This window comes from Amphiura filiformis, chromosome 7, assembly GCF_039555335.1.
Source record: "Amphiura filiformis chromosome 7, Afil_fr2py, whole genome shotgun sequence".
NCBI classification, from domain to species: Eukaryota; Metazoa; Echinodermata; class Ophiuroidea; order Amphilepidida; family Amphiuridae; genus Amphiura; species Amphiura filiformis.
Window position 1 is genome coordinate 20,561,252 of NC_092634.1, and position 13,315 is coordinate 20,574,566.

The 13,315-nt window shown below is 36.7% G+C and overlaps 1 long non-coding RNA gene across 1 annotated transcript in view; it reads left to right on the forward strand.

The window, feature by feature from the left end:
* LOC140156306 (uncharacterized) overlaps window positions 1-10,315 on the forward strand; it is a 78,013-nt gene extending 67,698 nt beyond the window's left edge. The window contains exons 3-4 of the long non-coding RNA XR_011859519.1: window positions 4,539-4,676; window positions 10,241-10,315. This is a non-coding gene — a long non-coding RNA (uncharacterized lncRNA). The remainder of the gene's footprint in view (window positions 1-4,538; window positions 4,677-10,240) is intronic.
* The last annotated feature ends 3,000 nt before the right edge of the window (window positions 10,316-13,315 follow it).

Below are 13,315 nucleotides of genomic sequence, written 5' to 3' on the forward strand. Positions count from 1 at the left end.
TGATATAGATTTAAACCAGACATGCAGGTGAATGATTTCCCTAGATTGGTGATGGTTATTACCCTTAACTACAAATTACGTGCAAAATACCAGCGCTTAATTTAGAACAATTTGTCCCACCTGTGCATTTAACAGGTAAGTACCTGTTGTTTTTGTAGCATTTAAGGCACTGAAAACATCTGGCTTCTAAACTTAGCCCATCCATGCATAAGGTGACAAATTCGTAGTGTACGAGTCCATTTACGGGGAAAATTTGATTCCGGGTGTTTCTTTGAAATCGTAATTGGTATTTAATTGTGTGATTATTTCCTGGTGGCTTGTAGCTTTGTTACCTTGCAACTGTTGCTACAATAATATGCGTGCTAGCCATAGTCTTCAATATAAAAAACCCAAGTTTTCAAATATTTTCTCAAAATATCAAGAGCTATCTTAAGAACCACTGAACCAATACTAGGCTTGTTTGTACTCATTCTAATGTATTTTTCATGCTGATTCCAAATATGCTCATAAAAATGTACAATTCTGAAATTTTTTGAATTTTTAAAGAAAATTTGAAACTTGTCGTTTGCAGTCGACACCCGAGTGGAGAGGGTTAAAGCATAGGGTGTATTTAAGAGTTTTATTCTTGTTCAATTGGTCTCATTTTGCTCGTTGACCATGATGATATCATATTATGTTTTGTTTTGGCAAATTAGGAACACATTTGGGCTTGAAATTGGATGGCATTTGTGAGAAAACATCACATTTTGGTCATTTATTGATGCTATATATTGATAACATATTGATTTTTATTCAATTATGTTGGTAAATTAATTAATTTCAGACTGCCAATCAGATTTGTTTTGGGTTTTTTTCCTGCTTGAAAATAATGATGAATACTTTAGTATCACTATTGAGAAAAGGATCCAATGTGAATTACACTAATCACAGAGCATATTTTATATTAAATTCATGATCAATTTGATTGCAATTATCCGGTCAAATTGTTTCAGATTTAAGAAAATGATCAGGGCTTGGGATCTTTAATAAATTTCATGAGGATGGGGGAAGGGGTTGAACTTACTTGAAATAGCCAATTAGGGGTCAAAAATTTAAAAACAAGGGCAAATTCAGAGAACTTGAGTTTTTTGGGAGGGACAGAGGCTTCAACCACATTTCTATAGCATGATTTCTGTATATAGCATGATTTTTTTGGCCAATATAAAACAATTGTCTAAGGTAGGACATATTTGTAAGATCAGTCCATAGGATACACCAATACAATAAAAATAAAAAGTTTCTACCTTTTCAGAGACACCATGTGAAATGTGAGAAGACCTTCTCTGAAGAATCCAATTAATTTCAGATCAATTGGATATATGCTTTGTTTTCTCAAGGCAAAGGATTAGTCTGCACACAGGATTAAAATTCTTACCAACACTATTGCAAATCCTATCCTATTTTTGTCCAATTTGGATAAAAATGTCATCAAAATGAAGACCTGAATGACTTCAGTTACTAATGCTGATCGTTAAATAGAGTAATCAATGAATACGATCAATACATGATCTAACCTTGAGGTGACATATAAAAACCTGACCAGACAATATTCGTGGGAACTAGACTTATAATTATTGATTTTATTTCATGTTGTCTATTATGTTGTTATGGTCTGTTGCGGTGTCCTCGCGTAAGGTCATGTTGTTGCTATCTATTCACATGCAAAGTTATAGAACATAAAATATTTAATAGTAGTATGGAACTTTGATCACTAGGGATAGTAATATCAACTGTTATATGTGTTATGTAATAATCTACATTTAAACAATTGACGGGTGTTTCACCGTTGAGCAAATAATTATACAGTCCCAGACACCTATTCATACCAGGGTTGCCAAACCCGCGATTTGGTAGCCCAATTGGGCGACTTTTGAAGATTTTTCCCGCGACTTTTGACAATTTCCTGTCCCATAGAAATCAATGGTTAAGAAAAAATTTGGGCGACTTTTCCACATTGGCTCCCGTGATTTCCGGTAGTTTTCTGCCCCATTGAAACCCCAGGTAAAGAGAAAAATTGGGCGACTTTTCGATTATTTGACCAGCGATTCGGGCTGAAATCTTTTGGCAACCCTGATTCATACACACTTTCAGTTAGATCAGAGTTGTTTGACGGAGCAGGAATTATGTCCCTACTTACTATGTAGGGCTGATTTCTTGTATACTGGGGCTGGGGTGGGTGGGTGGAGTATGGAAAAAATTGAAGTCAAAGTCAGCTCTGGTGCCACCTTTGCTCAAATCCATAAGAAGGTTCACTTTTCTGAGTTGGTATTTCTTGAGTTAAAATGTGCCTTAAAAATGTCCAAATTTACACACACAAAAACATTCACACAAAAATCAACTTTATTTCATACAAATTATGGAAAAGCCCCCAGAATAATCTACCCAAGTGTAAAAATTCACTTTGTACATGCAAGGTGATATTTCCCCTAATCATGCAAAAAGGTCCACATGAGGAAATAAAGATAGCACACCATATATGTGACACGATCTGGTCCATGGGGGCCAAATGGAGGCATTTTTGAAATATAAGTTACTGTAATTGTTACATTATAGTTTCATACAATAGGCTATAGTTTCATAGTAACATGCATGGGCGCTAGTAGTAAATTCCAATTTTCTATGCTTTACCTTTCTTGTTCGGCTCAAAATTTAAAGGGGGCATATCTGACAGTAAAAGCTAACATTTCATGGAAAATAAATACTAATCTATTTTTACAGAAATATTATAATTAATATGGCTTTAACTTTCAGAAAAGTAGTTATTAATTTGAATGCATCATAGAGTCGTTCTTCCACACTTTTTCAACACATGAAAGAAAACAATGGAAGGCTTATTTTGTGACGTAAATCCCATAGAAACACTACAAAAATTATGAGGATTCAACTTAAAATGGTCTGGTGACATGGTAATAGAAAAGGGATTCTCTGGGGGTTTCCCATTGAAAATGGGGAAGATTTACTTTAATTAATAAACACATGTCACAGGAACCATGGTAACAGTAACTGCAACAACATGACAACAACAAAAATAGCAGTAACAACAACAAATCAAATTATGACTGCAACAAAATACAAACACAAAATTAATTGCACAACAAGCCAAAGGAATGATTGTTCTTCTCACCAAACATGTTAGGATTTGAACAAGTTTGTGGTCTTCATTTTTTTTTTTTTTACTTGTTTTTATCTTCATTTCTGTTACTTATAATTAATTAAAGAAGGGGAGAAAAGAAACTTTGACTGAAGAGGGATTCAACATGTGACCTCTGCATTGCGAGTCCAGGCCGGTGTTGTCACTGCCTAAGCAAAGGCATAACGCATGATCGTTCCCAGAGTCAAAAATACCCCCTATTTTGCGCGGTTTCAAGAACATTTTCGGCATTTGTTGCCCCTATTTACGCAACGGGTACAAATTAGCCTTGAAAAGTACCCTATTTTTTGCATTTCAAGTACACTTTTACAAAAGCACCCCTTTTTTAACATTTCAAGAACACACACCAAACAACACAATGGCCAAACTGGGAAGCCCTAATGTAATCGGTGTAACCAAACCCCAGAAACAAACTGAGTGAGTTGCTGAATATTAGGAAGGCACAAAAGTTTCACAAAACTTGAAATGCGGGAGTAAATTGAGCAAGAAATGTTAAGATTTCTTGGGATTTCAACATTATCAGATTCACAAATATATACCCTATTTTTTAATTTCGAGTACGTGAACATTAAAAATAACCCCTTTTTTCTCAAAATTAACATAGTCAATGTTAAGTGATAACACTGGCAGTCCAGAGCTCTCTTTCATTTATCTGAACAATCTGGCTTTATACTCAGATGGTAGAGCACTGGATTCATAATCCAGAGGTTGCCAGTTCGAATCCTGCCACATGTTTTTCGCTCCTCTTCGTTATCTGCAATTACATGATCAGATTATTGTTTGCTGTTAACTAATTGCACAATGGTTCAGACATATTTTGTTTATTTATGGAGCATTAAAAAAAGTAACATCAGTGGCGTAGCGTCATAGGGGTGAGGGGTTCACGTGCCCCCCAATCGATCTGAAATTATTAAAATCCCATAGGAAAATTGCGAAAAATGGCTGGTGCCCCCGAATCAGACCCGGTGCCCCCCAATCATGGTCGGTGCCCCCAGATGTGATGACCCATGCTACGCCACTGAGCAACATCACAATGAATGTTGCAGAGTAAAAGAAAACATTTTAAAATTTGGATTGAGTGAAACAAAATCCAACAGAAAAGGATATAAAATAAAAATTGAAAATAACTTTTTACCTGAATTGGCATAAGAATTGTGTTTACCATGAGTTTCCAGCTGGTTCAGTGGGCAACAAACTAAACTATCATTTATATGCTTAAGTAGGCAATAAAACTCTGATTAAACACAAGCTCTGTGTTGCAAGCAAACAAATATATTTTTAATGGTTCGTTTGACTTCTACCACTAATGTTATTTTGAGCATTGTCTATCGTTTCTTTATGCTTTCAGCACATGATAATGACTTTACATGACCCAAAGAATGCCAACATTCTTTTGTGACCTACGCTTTCAACTAACGCCCTCGGATACTTCGATAAACATGATTAATTACATGGAACGGCATGTGACTAAATGACACCTGAAATGGTATGGTAAGGAACATTTTATGTTACTATTTCTTTTGGCAACAGTTTGCACTTTTCAAAAACAACAACATTGCTGCCTTTCTGTAAAAATGTGATGTCTAGTTTCTGTACTTGAATCTACGTACATTTAAAATTATGGTGATACTTCTAAACAAAATTAGAAATGAATCAAAATCTTATTCTTTTATAAAATCATTTTAAAAATATATGTGGCAGTTAAAATGTAGTTGAACTAAATGCAGGTATGTAATCATAAGCCTTCAAACAAGGGACATCGTTTTATTGCAGGGGAGTCTGTCACAACCATAAGCCTTTAAACAAGGGACATTGTTTTTATTGCAGGGGAGTGTGTCACATCAGTCTGTGATATACAGAATGAGAAGGCAGCTTGTATTGTGAACCAGAGTTGTGGCCTGAGATACATGGTAGATAATGACATGTCCAGTAGCACAGCATCATTTGACCTTTCGGGCACTGGGACATGTGCCATTTTACACTGTTATAATGATAATTTGTGTTATTTGCAAAAGTTGAGCTATCACATTTGGCCCGTATAGCATAGATTTTCAGAATCTATGAAGTTAGCTAGCATTGTAGCAGTGTTGAAGTGAAACACAATGGGTATTGGTATTGTAGATGTGGGATGAGGATGGGTGAGCTCGGGTGCTAGGCATGGTCATTCGAGCATGAGAGGAGCAGGCACCAGCTATTTTTTCAATTGAATTTGACCTATTTCACTTGGATGGGTGGGGCACACCCTGCTCTTATGATGCAATGGAGTGTGTATATAGCAGTGAGATTTCCATACAGTTCAAAAATTTGATGGAAAAATCAGCAGGTTTTATGACCAAGGTTTATGATGACATGACACAGTGGATGTGTATGCAGATGGCATAGCTTACCTGGTGTCTATCTGGGCATACAGCCAGGCCAAGCTGATGAAGCAGCTAGCATTTGACCAGCCAGGGCAGCAGCTGGCTGGCATGCAACAGTTGGTCGCGTGCCAGAGCTGGTCTCACTCTGTGCTTCCCACGTGGGCTTTGTTTACTCACAACGCCCTGCTGTATGTTGTGCTTTATCTTGCTTTACTTACTGGCATGGCATCAAGCCTTGAGCCTTGAAATAAGCAATTTAAATAGTGTATTTACACGTCATATTGAACTTCATTGGGAAAACATACACCTCAAGTATCAATGCACACAACAGGTGAATCTCAACTAGCTAAAGAAAAGTTGTTTTTTGTCTCGGAATGCCTATCGTAATAATTTTCAGGAATTTTTTGCATTTGAAATTTTGATTTTAAAATAGTTACTTCACAGCTTAATATGAAATATGCCTTGAAAAAGCAATTATTGCACTTCATATACTGTACTGCATTAGGAAAGCATTAAAATGATGAATGCATGGTGCAATTTGCAATACACAACAGGTGAATCGCAGTTAGAAAAAATGTGGATTTTCTTTGTTTGTCTCTTACTGTATAGGCTTATTACAGAATACCAGTACTTATTCTAATTTTTTCACAATTTTTGCATTTGAAACTTTGAGTTAAAAGATTTTAAACATTTACTTCACACTTCTTAATTGGTTTAAAACGTGAATAAAGTGGAGTAAATATGAAAATCCTAATCATGCTTATTCGTATCATTGGTAAGTTCCATTACAATTTGAACTTGAAATCTTTAAAAAAAGTTGTTCTTCCCACCCACTCCTAACTTGGGGCTTTAAAAACAAGCAAAATACAATTTAATTACATTGAGATAAAGTTCCTCTTCTTCCTATATTCGTGCTGTATGCCTCAATTTTACGGTATTATCTAACTTTACATGCACAGTTGTCATGCATTAGCATTCAATACCCATTGTGGGGGTTCAAATCCTTGTTTATGTGGGTAGTTCTGCCCAGAAGTAAATAACCTTCTTTGCTCTCTCACCCACTCATTTAGAATTTGTTTATAAATGCTCCATGATCAAAAATAGGTTAACATGACAATCAGTGATTTGCTGTACCACAAAATCATAAAATTAAAGGAGGATGATCTGATCAATGAAATCTTAGGGCTGAAAGATGTTTATTTTGTAAGCCAAAATGTATCAAAAGTGGGTTCACCCATGGATGAGACCAGGGGCGTAGCAAGAGCCTCGGGGGCCTATGGACAAGAAACAGTGCGGGCCCTTTAGCAGGGCCAGATTTACCATTGTGCCAGGGGCCCCACAATGTGTTCCTCACGGACCAACCTGGGTAAACAATTGTCCTGTGCATGATCCTCTCAGCCCGACAACACCAAAACGGAAAATTGTAAAATTTGCACGCTTAGCGCATATCATACTGGCCCTTTACATTGCAAAATTCACCTTCATTTTGGGCTAAAATGGTCTGAAAATGAAAAGTTGTTCGTGCGCAAATGCCCTAGTAAGACCGGAACAAAATAATTATGCTTATCTCCAATGCTTCTGCCACCACTGTCGATCTTAATAGTAGGCCCCCAATTTGTGAACCATACTTGGCCTCTTGAGTGCACATGCCTTCCTCACAGTGAGTTTGGGGCCTCCAAATTTTGGGCTGGGCCGGTAAATTCGGCCCTGCCTTTAGTATCTCCTTAATCAGCATTATTTCATTTTCTCTTTTGCTTGGGGGCCCATGGACCTTGTCCACCCTGTCCCCCCTGCTTGCTATGCCCCTGGGTGAGACTTTCAAATGCATATTGTTGGGTCTCCTATACTGGGTTCAAATACTAGCATGAAACTTCATGGTGTTTAGATTTTGTCATTTGGAACAAGCTTAAATTGTGTTATTTTGAGATGATCGGTCAAATAATCTCATAAAAGTCATACACTTGGGTGTCCATTCAGTAAAAAGCAGGGAAAAGAGTATTATTTCCTTCAAATTGCAGCCTATGTGTCATGCCAATCTACTTCTCACAAATTCTCTCATGCTTGTTGGCACTAGATAGAGTTGCTAGCATCTCAACCATGCTCATCTGTCAGTACCCAGTTCTTTAACCCTGATAGGCTTCTACATGCATAGGATGACCTTTGAGTATGTTGGGCACAAAAACTCATACTCCATAACTTTTGAGCTATGCTTATTGTTGGATGAAGGTTCTTGAACTTTGCCAAGGATGAGATCATTTTAGTTTATAATGTACTTGCAATGCTTCATTTACCGTATCTGTCTTTTTTTTTTCAAATAGATTTTCAGATGCTCCTTCAAAATCTCACATTGGGTGCACTCTTTATTATTATTTTTTTAATTTAGTTTATTTTATTTTGCAGCCTATGTGGTATGTGTCAATCTCATTTCTTCTCACAAAGTCCCTCATGCTTGTTGGCACTAGAGGCAGGAAATACAATCCTCTAGGCCACATTAAATCTATTTATTGTTTCTGGTCTGGAAGATTTTCATGAATTGACAAGGTCCAGAGGGTTTTTTTTGCACTTGTAACCCCCTTTTAACACATTGAAAATGTTGAGATACTTTATATATGAAGATTCTGACAGATAGAATACTGCAAAATCTTTTAAGTGATTCATGTTGGGATATGAGAGTTCCTCTTTTCAGCTGATTTCAAAGCAAATTCTTTTGCCAAAATTTACATGTTTTCTTTTATTTTTAGGCCATATTTGGCATTTTTTACCCCAATTTTATGCTATTTTTCAACTCAAAGTAACTTTCCTCTTTTTTGGTCTGTGGCCATGGTGGCCTCTCACACCCCTATTCTTTTTATCATATTGAATTGCTGGAACTTTAGAAAAAGAAAACAAAATATGGACCACGGGGCAACCAGAACAAAAGCAATTATTATTTATATACGGCCTTATAATATAATAATAATAATATAATAAACACTCTCTGAAGTGGTCCTCGGTCTGGAATATTGTCATTTATACAACATCTAAAACATGTCCTATTTCTGCATCAAAAGAAAATGGCATAATCAAGTCATCATGTTGAAGAAAACTTAAAAAACATTTATATTTCTTTCTTTGAATCCAAGGACACTCAAAATGTTTTAATCCCATTTTCCTCCAAGGTTCCACATTGATGTTTGCATTTCTCATGTACTAATGTTGTTCTCAGACCACTTCAGGTTTTTTCCCACCCTTTTGGCGCAGACTGCCTGCTTTCATGAGATAAATAAAATACATGGGAAAACGGAAAGTAAATATATTTGCATTGCATTTTGTATAATTGCTGTATTTGTAAAGTGTGAATTTTGCTTATGTGACCACTTCTAATGTATTTTTATCAAAGCAATGGGTAAAATATAACCATGTTGGCTTTGGAAATTAAAGCCTTGAAGAAAGTGAGATTTTGCAATTATACCTCAAAATAAAAGTACATGTATCATTAATTCAGATCCAGAGGGGGTGGGGGCACTCAACAAAAATGACCATACAGATATGCTTCTCTGGAAAGACCCCTGTTTTTGGACGCCGCAGCTCCAAAAGACCCTGAATTTTAACAAAACAGAGCGCTAAAAGACCTAGGCTAATTGATTTTTTCTCATTTCTCACTTTTTAAGGCAATTTCAACCAGAAAGCAAATAAAAGCTATTTAATTTTGACCGTTCAAAGCTTTGAAAGACCCTTTTTACTGGGGCGCCGTCAGCTCTCAAAGATCCACAATCTCCAATGTGGGGGAACATACCCCCTTTCCCCCAAAAAATCAAAATATTGATGATGTGCCCCTCCTAGTTATAGATAGCCCATTTATCCCAATGGCATTTATCCTCCTACCATCCAAGATGGCTATTTTGAGCAGTAAGTGCAGGAAAGCCCATCTGCAATAGCTGCCGGGTGTCATATCTGTTGATCCCTGCATGATGTCCAAGTTTGAGACCAAGTCTTTTACAAATGAGGACTTGAGTCCAGTTGAGTATGTCCATTTCACTAAACTTTACGAAGCTTCGCAAGTCTTAAAAGCATTCATAACTTGCGACGAGTTGTATTAAAGGTCTATTTCACTATTCGTAAGTAATAGGGATTTACTACAGGGACCCTTCGTAAAGTTATGTCTAGTATTGGGTATTCGTAACTTTACGAACTGTTACATGAGTTACGAAGGGTTAAAAGTTTAGTGAAATGGACCCTGGGACTTGAATCCTACATGTAGCACTGGTGTTACAATTGCAGAAATGTGTTCAATGGTAAATGAGTTGTAACAGAACTTAAACGTATGTTGAAAAATTACTTGGATTCTATTTTCTTTTATCATTTTGTTTACTTTAAAATCATAAACCATGATTGGAGCTTCATCCCTTCACATAAAATGAAAATTCTGATTTCACATGACTTTCATGTCATGACTGGTATCACGGTCATCCGGACAAGACATTACAAGAACATTCAGTCACGTTCCAAAAACATATCAAATAAAAAAGGAAAAGATTATATCCTTATAAGTAGATTATAAAACATAAGCTTCTTTTTTGATGTAGGCGGAAGCTGAGTCTGAATAGAAATATCAGATTTACTAAATATATATGTCATAGGATTATGTTTGTGAATGTCAATTTGTATTAAACAGTTTTTCTTTGCTTTTTATCTCCTTAAACCTTTACAGAACTGATGTCAGGAGAAGGCCAGGGACTGAAGACCAATGACAGGGATATAATGGGCTCTTCCATTTGAAATCCACACTACCCCTGGCAGAAGATTTTGGAAATATCTTCCACAAGGGGAGTATAAATTTCAGATGGAATGGACACATTAGCAGTTCCAATTGAAACTCTCCCTCCCTCTGTGGAAGATTCAGGTTGAATCTTTCTCGGAGGACGGTATGAAATTCAAACGGAGCTGCCTAAATGTGTTCATTCCATTTGAAATTCATACTCCCCCTGTGGAAGATATTTCCAAAATCTACCACAGGGGTAGTGTGGATTTTAAATGGAATAGCCCAATTGAAGCATTGAAATATTGCAGACAGAAAACTTAATGCGGAAAATGAACAGACAAAGAGGAGTAATTATATTGGGTTAACATAATGCAAGCTTTGAGATCATTATTTCATTTCCTGAAGTGCTTATCTGTCTGATGTCGCCATCATTGGATGTGAGACAGTGGAATGGCCAGGTTTTGGAATGGGGGTGTGGGTGGTGAAGGGGGCACAAATGTTCTTATGTCAAGCATGTGACATAAGTGATCTCCCCTCTGCCCTACACCCACTTGACTTTACTGCGGCAATTAAGTGTGTGCAAAAATTTGCAATATTAATGCTTAAACGCTATGCCAAAATTTGGTTGAATTTCTTTTTTTTGGGGGGGGGGGGGCTTTGGGACGGCATCACTGGCTACACCACTGATATTAGATGAAGATGATATACAATTTGTGTAAGTTTCTATCTTTCCCCATAATCTAAAAGCACTATGATCAGCACTCCACATCAGGTTGTGGGCAAGATGTGGCCTCAGATATAAGCTGGGGTGTAGAAAGCGGGTGCATGGAGAGGGTGGATGCCCAGGGGGGAGGTATTCAGTGCAAACGACCATACGGGGACGTGCCGCAAATATGGGTAGCATTTTCTGCCTTTTGGTATATCAATGACCCCTTTTTCTTGGCCAATTTTGGTATATGAATGGGTCCTTTTTTCAAAATTTTCTCAATTTTTTCAGAAAATGGCCCAATTTTGCCTCAATCTAGCCAACATTTTTGAAATTTTGGGGAAAATTTGTAAAAACTAAGACAATTTTGGTTAAAGTTGGCCAAAAATGTTGATTTTTGGTATATCAATGGGTCCAAATTTTTTGAAAAATTGGTATAGTTATCGGTCCACTTTAAAATTCTCAGCGGCACACCCCTATCAAAACCAAACTTGAGTACCCCGGGTGGATGAAGTCAAGTCAAGTAGCCTTGAGGGTTTGGGATGGGGTTTGAGGGCTCTAAGGCTCTTGCTATATATCCGCCCCTTGACAATGCCACTGAGCAAAGCTGCCATCTAAGTTCCAGTTTAAAGCTGCAATTGCAATGGTTTAGGCAATGTAATAGGTTAACAGACAAAATGAAGACCAAGCTATTATCTTAATTTAACCTGTAATTGGATAGAACTTCACCTGAAATTGGATAAAAATGTTGCAAGGTGCTAAGCAATAAAATAACATCATTAAGATTCTATTACCAAATCAACCCAAATTATACAAACATCCAAACTATGTGCCTATGTTAGTATTGCATTCAATTTCACTTACTGCAAAAGTTATATTTTTGTGATCATAATATTTTAACTCATTTACTGGTGGCAATTTCAATGTATACGATACCCAACAGTCCACAAACTTAAACACCCACAGAAATATTTGTTAAGTGTGTAGAATAATATTAAGACCATTACATCAGTAACAATAAAAATTAATGTTTTTGATGGTATTGAAACTTAGTAAACATATAATTTGCACAAAAGTTAAACTTGAACAGTATTTTCTTATTTTGCTAATGGAAGTGTATTCACTCTCCACAGTCATTGTACTTTTATATTAGATGGCTATGTTGCTATTTGGGTGTGTTTTTGCCCTCAATGAATCTAATGATCTGTTGAAAGTCGGTAATGGAGAGCGAGTATTTGCTCAAATGTTGCCATTTGTTAACAGATACAACATGAAGACTGCATGGGGGATTTTAAACTTTGCTTTGGGTGGAGATGTGCTGCTGGGGCTTTGAAAAACTACCCAACTTTAATTGATGAAAAACTAGTCTTTGTTAAAGACAACTCACGATCCTTGCCAAGGGGTGGGGAACGGTGAGCACAAGGTTGTCGCGAAGCGGCGAGAAAAAGAGAGCAAGTTACATCAACTTGATGTGGAGAAACAAGTAAAACACACAACAGTATGCAGAAGGGGAGTTCATATGCACAGAAGTAATTGATAGCCAAACATTTAATACCAATTTCACAGCCCAAAAATAACAGGGACAAACAGTTATACCTGTACAAAAGTGCACTGGAACTGGCGACAAAAAAATTTAAAAAAATACCCAGCCCTTCTCCCTTGATATCTAATGGTGCATCCCTAACCAGGCCTATCAGAACCACTGTTCAGCCTAAAAATGATAAAAATTCCCTTTAAAAGGGAAAGCCAGCCTCAATGTAGAAGAGGTCTTGTAATTAGTTTTGGTCAATGTGAAAGGCATTTTTAGGATCACGCTCACATCCATGTTATTGTTACATGACAGTCCACCAAACCATCAACGATGAGAACACTGAAACAGCAGAAAACATTAATTCCTAATCTCATGTCAACTCTTTAATTCATTACTCCAAATTGTTCTGGTCTGGGTTTGTTTTGTTTTTTTTGTCTTTTCAGCTTTTTACCCACGATATCCCAATTTCCAATTTTGTAATACCAGAACTTACGAACTCAATATCTTCGCTTAGGAATGTCCAATTTCACTGCTTTCGATATACCACGTCACAAATACACTGCCGGTTTGAGTTAACTTAATACATGTACATTTTATTTTAAAATAACTTGATATTAATTCGCAAATATGTATAGTTTAAGCCTACTATATTATAAAAGATAGTGGCCAGCACATTTATAAAGGACTGATTACTCACTACAATCTTCACTCTTAAACTGTGTTTTTTTCTGAATGTGCTGATCATGTTGATTGCTAGTCGGAAACTCCTGCGAAACTATGAACATGG